This window comes from Chanodichthys erythropterus, chromosome 13, assembly GCF_024489055.1.
Source record: "Chanodichthys erythropterus isolate Z2021 chromosome 13, ASM2448905v1, whole genome shotgun sequence".
NCBI classification, from domain to species: Eukaryota; Metazoa; Chordata; class Actinopteri; order Cypriniformes; family Xenocyprididae; genus Chanodichthys; species Chanodichthys erythropterus.
Window position 1 is genome coordinate 51,673,427 of NC_090233.1, and position 6,911 is coordinate 51,680,337.

The following is a 6,911-nucleotide window of genomic DNA, read 5'->3' on the forward strand; positions in this document are numbered from 1 at the left end:
TTACTGAGTAATCCACTATTTTGTTGAGGGGATCAAAATGACCATTTTCACCCTAAATTTGGAGCTAAATTAATGTGCATCATTATTTTATATTTACACAGATTGGTAGGTCTATTAGTAAAATCTGTTGAATTTAGCTATCTTTATTTAATTATTTGCTGACGTTGAGAGTTCAAAACTGGGCACTTTTTGTGGTTTTTTTTGCCCCAAGTTTGCATGCCTGTAACTCAAGAAGTATTAAATATATCTTAATATCCTTTTAGATTCTGGTTCTTAACAAACTTTTCTTTTGGTATCTTCATTATAAAAGGCCCTCAATTGTTCAATCCCAGAGATATGGAGATCTTAATGCGGCTCCATGAGTAAACTGGTAAATTGTACACATTTTCATTGGTCAAAAAACAAATTTGGGTCACTTTGCATACAGTGGATACTTTTGTCTTTTAAAGAGGAATATCTGAAGAACAAATAATATTGAAACTAGAAATGTATCTCATGTTTTTCTATCAGCTCAATTTCATGGAACATACCTGTCTGAGTGCCATAAGTATTCCTTTTCCAAAGTTTGCATGCCTGTAAGTCTAAAAGTATTCAAGATATCTTAATATCCTTCTTGATTCACATTCTTAATAAACTTTCCTTTTGAGATCTTTATTTGTCAAGGCCCTATTTCCAGTCTCATAGATATGAGGATCTCAAAGCAGCTCCATGTTCAAATTGTTGAATTATTTCCATTTTCAATGATTGAAAACCAAATGTGGTTCACTTTGCACACAGCTGCGCAGACAAACTAGAAATGTATCTTGTTTCCCTCTAAGAATAGTATGCTAAACATAACTCTCTGAGTACCAAAAATCCACTGAAAATTGTTGAGGCACATTAACTTGCTCTCAAAATTGATAAGAATCTATATTTGAATCAGTTTTTAAGGATATTTGGAAGATGGGATTTTGTTCATTTTAACAGCTCCTGAAGCTACCAAGAGTTCAAATACGCAGTATCATAACCACACGTTACCGCATTGACATCCCTATATTTATGAGACTAAACCATATAGAGCCAAAAGAAAAGTTTCATAAGAATAATAATCTAAAAAGACATTAGGATATCTTTAACACTTCTTGAATGAAAGAAAACCAGAAAAATGTTTGATTTAGGCAATCAGAGAGGTGTGTTGTGTTCAGTTGTTTTGATAGAGGGAAACAAGATACATTTCTAGTTTCCGTGTTATTTGTTCTTCAGACATTCTTCTTTGAACACAAAAAGTTACCAACATTTGGTTCTTTACCATTGAAAATGGGTAAAATTCAACAATTTGGACATGGAGTCACATTGGGGTCCCAATATCTATGGGACTGAACTATATAGGACCTAAAAATGTCTCAGATTAAGCATGTAACCATGGTTCCCTGAGAACAGGGAATGAAAAACTGCACCTATCACGCTACAGGGAACGCCTCTGTGGGAACCAGTGTCTGAAACGCTATCAAATCATGACAATCATATTGGCCGGCAACAGCCTATGACGTCACTAATAGTGTGACCCGAACGCACATAAGGGCGCATAGAGCACAATTCATCCTCTTTTCATTTGAAGAGACTGTTTAGCAGGCAGCCCCGAGGAATGGCAGGGAGATGCAGTGTCTTGTTCCAGTTCTCAGGGTAACCATGGTTACATGCGTAACCTGAGATGTTCCCTTTCGTAAGGGAACTCACACTGCATCTAACACGCTATGGGAAATGAAATACCCATGCCGCCATGCTGAGGGGAGTGCATGCCAAAAAATGCCAAAGAATCTCTTAAACCTCTAAGACCAACTCAGGGGGCGAGGTCCTCTACATGACGACCCACACAAGAGAGGGGAGTACCTACAGCCTAAAATACTGATCTACCAGGGAGGTCTCATGAGAGACCTTTGACCTTCCGACCAGACCTCGGGAGCGCTGTACTCTAAAGAACGACCCTCAACGCGAGGGGAGTACCAACTAGACTCAACCGAGATGAGTAATGACCAAGCTCAATGCAAGTACCAGGGAGGCTACTGAAGAGCCTACACTCTGATATAGCTCTAGGGCAGGGGTCGGCAATTAAGTTTGGCATCATGCCAAAAAAATTCGCCACTAGTTTTAAGAAATTCATTGAAAAATGCAACTGGTTATGTAACTGGTATTGAGCTGTTACTCTGTGTTAAATCCTGTAGTAGGACAGTCATTAACAAAAAGCCACATTTGTGTGGTGGTGTCCAGGTTTTACACTGGATAAATTAATAAAGTAGAGTAGTGACACGTAACCTGGCAAGTATCTTCATTCACCAACTTGCAACACAGACCGCCTTGCTAAAACACACATATGTGGGAGATGCAGAATGGATAAAAATAACTTGAATTAGCCCATTAATGGCATGTTTGAGTCATGCTCTTAACGAACCATGTTTTATTTCCTCTTTCCGTATTGTGAATAATAAATGTGTATCATTTTAACCCTCTGGAGTCTGAGGCTGATTTGGGGCCTGGAGAAGTTTTGACATGCCCTGACATTTGTGCTTTTTTCAGTTGTTCATACACATATTAATGGAAAAAAGTGTCATTACACTGTATTCAGCACAAACTAGGCTACAATAATATGTGAGGAACATGTATGTACATGTTTGTATTTTTGAAGGAATAATGTTTATGCGTGGTTATTGAAAAAACAAAAAACTTAAAGTCACTGAAATAAGGCCAAAAAAAGTATATTAAATCTGTGTTCACAAGACTTCTGGGTATTGGGGGTTGTAGACCCCCAACTTGTAGAGTTTTTGCTTAAGAATTATGTAAAAATTATGCTGACTATTTTTTCATATAAAACAATAGAGATATTTAAATTTTGTAAGACACTTTTTGTCAAGAAACACAGTATGCGTGGAGGCATGAATCATCATGAATAATGGGCCATTTACACCAGAGAAGACAAAAGAATCACATAATAATGACCTGAAATGACTTGCATATTAATGAGGCCTTCCAGCCGGGTAGGCTGTGAAAAAAACCCTCTGTAATAATGTCTCAGCTCATCATAAACAGCAATACTGTGAAATATTATTACAATTTAAAATAATGGTATTCTATTATATTCTTTAAAATATAATGTATTTCTGTGATGCAAAGTGTCTGAACAATTATGTTAACTCTGTGGCATTTCATATAGGCTTTTAGCTTAAAGGCATGCACATTTGGAGAAATATTGATGGATTCTTATATATTTATGTCAATTTTCTCTACTTAGAAGTAATATTTATTGTCATCACTATGAGTGTTGGATACTGTGTTTTTAATTCATACTTGCAGCCGGAGGGCGCTCTCTGTGCACATTTAGTCCACAAAATATTCTAATGAAGAAGAGGACATTTCAGGGATGGTGTTTTTAATTCATACTTGCAGCCGGAGGCTGTACACCTTTAGGCCACAAATTCATATAAAGAAGAAAAGGAACCAGGAACTAACGGCATGTCTTCTAGAGCTCGCTAACCATTGCTTTACCATCCAAATAAACACTTTTCAAGAAAATAAATACACGATTGAGATGGTGAATGCATGTATTGCCTCTGAATTTGCATCTGAATAGCGCTGGCTCCGTGGGCGTGGCCGCATTAGCGGATAATGAGCTGAATCACAGACTTATGACATGGTCTCTTTTCATACAGATTACATAAACACAGAATGTTTTTTTTTTTTTCGATTTGACTTGCACGATTTAAAACCTGACATTTCAACATTTCTTTAGACGTAAGTGTCATTTTTTATGTCATTAGTATTCACTAAGTTACAGTTCATTTTCTGAGAACTATCAGATTGGACTTCGTTCAGAGGGAGACAAGAGATCAGGCATCATGTTAGTTTTCTTTATTTTACAAAAAGCACAACAATGTGTTTTTACTCTGAGTGTACACAAATAAAAGAAGACATTCTATAGTTTCAATTGATATATTACTTATGTCTCTATGACAAGAAATGACGGAGTATTTTAAGTCTGTTTTGCTGCAATGTGAAAAAAATCCTACAAAACGCGCCAATGCGTTTTCAGACCTCAGGGAGTTAATTAGCTTGTTACACAATGGATCCTAACTTATTGTAATAATTATTTGACGTAGCCTACTTTTACACTCAGAATTATTTCTTGGCAACCTCACGCATTAAACTGCATTTTTTAAATTGTTTGCATGCTGGAGGTATGCTATTACATCAATGTGCAGAGTGATGTTATCATTTAAGCTGGCACTGTCAAAGAGTCTAAAGAAGAAAGTTGACTCAAAAATAACAAGACAACTATGCGTCCATCCTACCTAGTTTTGTGAATGCAAAGCCAGTGTGTCTTATCTGCAACTAAGTTGTCGCTGTTTTCAAAGAATATAACACAGACACCGACCGCAAACAGCATAAGGCAATGCTACAAAAGATAATAGAACCCATTATAATGATATTGTCTACACTGGATGTGGTGCGGTGCGACAACACATTCCCTACAGTAAACGGATTCCTGTTTTATTTCTGACGCGGTCCTAATGCTTTGCAACGGTCGGTTTGTTGCGTTCAGTGTAGACAGCTTTGAGCTGTTGATGCGCGGCGCCTCTGGTGTAGACACGTTGATAATATAAACGGCACCACGAGACAAAGATCTATTTCAGAACCAACCGCTATTAAAATAATCTGGCTGCAGGCACGGGCCAGATGGCGGGCCAGTTTTGGCATGCGGGCCACCTATTGCTGACCACTGCTCTAGGGAGTCACGATACTAACATAGCTGGAAGTGCTAAGGACCTACTCAACCCAGAGGATAGCCTTCAAGGTGGCCTGCTCGAGGGCCAACTACTTGCTAGCAGATATAGAATTCTAGGGCTAGTATCAGGGAGGCTCTACTGGAGCCTGAGCTACCTGTTAACCATCTGCTCAACTCTAGAGAACTAGGAGGCTCAGGAACCTAGCTCAAGCCAGAGGATCGCTCGTAAGGAGACCCAAGGAGGGCCAACTCCTAGGAGTAGCCTACTCTGAGCTACGGCATGCTAGGAGGCAGAAAAGCTACAGCAGAACCACCTCTGTCTAAAAGACATATTCCTAAAGTACTAGCCTAGGCCAGATATATAAGGTTTGTAAGGTAAGGCAAGGCAAGGCAATTTTATTTGTATAGCATAGTAAAACACTCTCACAAAAGCATGTAAAGGACTCTCAAGCACTGAACATGCATGCTCTAACAAAGGACGCACAAGTCATGTGTGTCATCAAGTATCAAATCTATGACATGGATGTACACACCGTTGAACAGCGTTTCAAGCAAAAAAAGTCTCTGAAGATGAAAAGAGGATGACTTGTTCTCTAGGCGCCCCTTATGTGCGTTTGGGTCACACTAGTAGTGACGTCATAGGCTGTCGCTGGCCAATATGATTGTCGTGATTTGATAGTGTTTCACACACCGGTTCCCGCAGAGGCGTTCCCTTTCGAAAGGCAATGAAGATTACAAAAGGAAAGTTTATTAAGAATGAGAATCTAGAAGGATATTAAGATATCTTGATCAGTTTTAGAGCTACAGGCATGCAAACTTTGGACAAGGAATACTTATGGCACTTAGACAGGTATGTTCCATGAAATTGTGTTGATAGAAAAACACAAGATACATTTCTAGTTTCAACATTATTTGTTCTTCAGATATTCCTCTTTAAAGGAATTAAAAGTATCATCTGTATGCAAAGTGATCCACATTTGGTTTTTGACAACTGAAATTTGTACAATTGACCAGTTTACTCATGGAGCCACATTAAGATCTCCATATCTCTGGGATTGAACCATCGAGTTGAAGATACCAAAAGAAAGTTTTGTTAAGAACCAGAATCTAAAATGATGTTAAGATATCTTTAATACTTCTTGAATTACAGGCATGCAAACTTAAGGCAAAAAAAAGTGACTTTTTGCCATTTTTGAACTGTCACTGTCAACAAATAATGACATAAAGACTGCTAGAGTCAACAGATTTTACTAATAGACCTACCAATATCTGTGTAAAAATAAAATAATGATTCTGCCATCTTTCTAAAGTCATTTTTACACCCCTCTAATTTGGCTCCAAATCAAAGGTGAAAATGGTCATTTTGAACCCGTCTACAAAATAATAGATTATTCAGTAAATACACATCTGTGACATTTAATATTTTGGCACGGAATGACCCTGTAGTGGTATATATATATGGTATGTTCTGCATTACTTTCCAAATGTGATTGCAAAAATAATGATTTAAAATAAAAAATATTAAATATTGAATCTGGAACATTCTTTATGTTAAGATACACTCTTAAAAATAAAGGTTCAATGCAGAACCTTTAACATCCATGGAATCTTTCCATTCCACGAAACGAAGGTTCTAAGTGGAAATTTTTTTAAAATGTTCTTCACTCTAAGAAAAAAAAGGTTCTTGTAAGAGCTTTTCACTGAAAGGTTCTTTGGGGAACCGAAAGCCCTTTCTTGTAACCTTCATTTTTAAGAATGAAGCAATTGCATTCTAATTCATCTTCAGCCTTTCGATAAATCAAATCCGATGTGCATGTTAAAATCCAGTATGAAACTATATATGCATTATATCAGTTTAAAGTAAATCTAAATATTTTACTTTTACTTTATTTATAAAGGGACCATGTGAAATTTTCAACAAAAATGTTTCCATTCCATGCATTGATTTTAACTTCAATTTAAAAAGACCAATAGATTTACACTCTTTTATATCCTCTTGCACCATTGATCACACAAAACCCCTCATCCATCCATGACCGCTCACACAGATATTAGATCATGTTTTCAGAAGGTGATCTCCATCTGTCTTCTGTTAGGAGCCCCTCAGAGGTGAGATTTAATTGCATGTGTCTCACATTCCTACATAAATGCACTC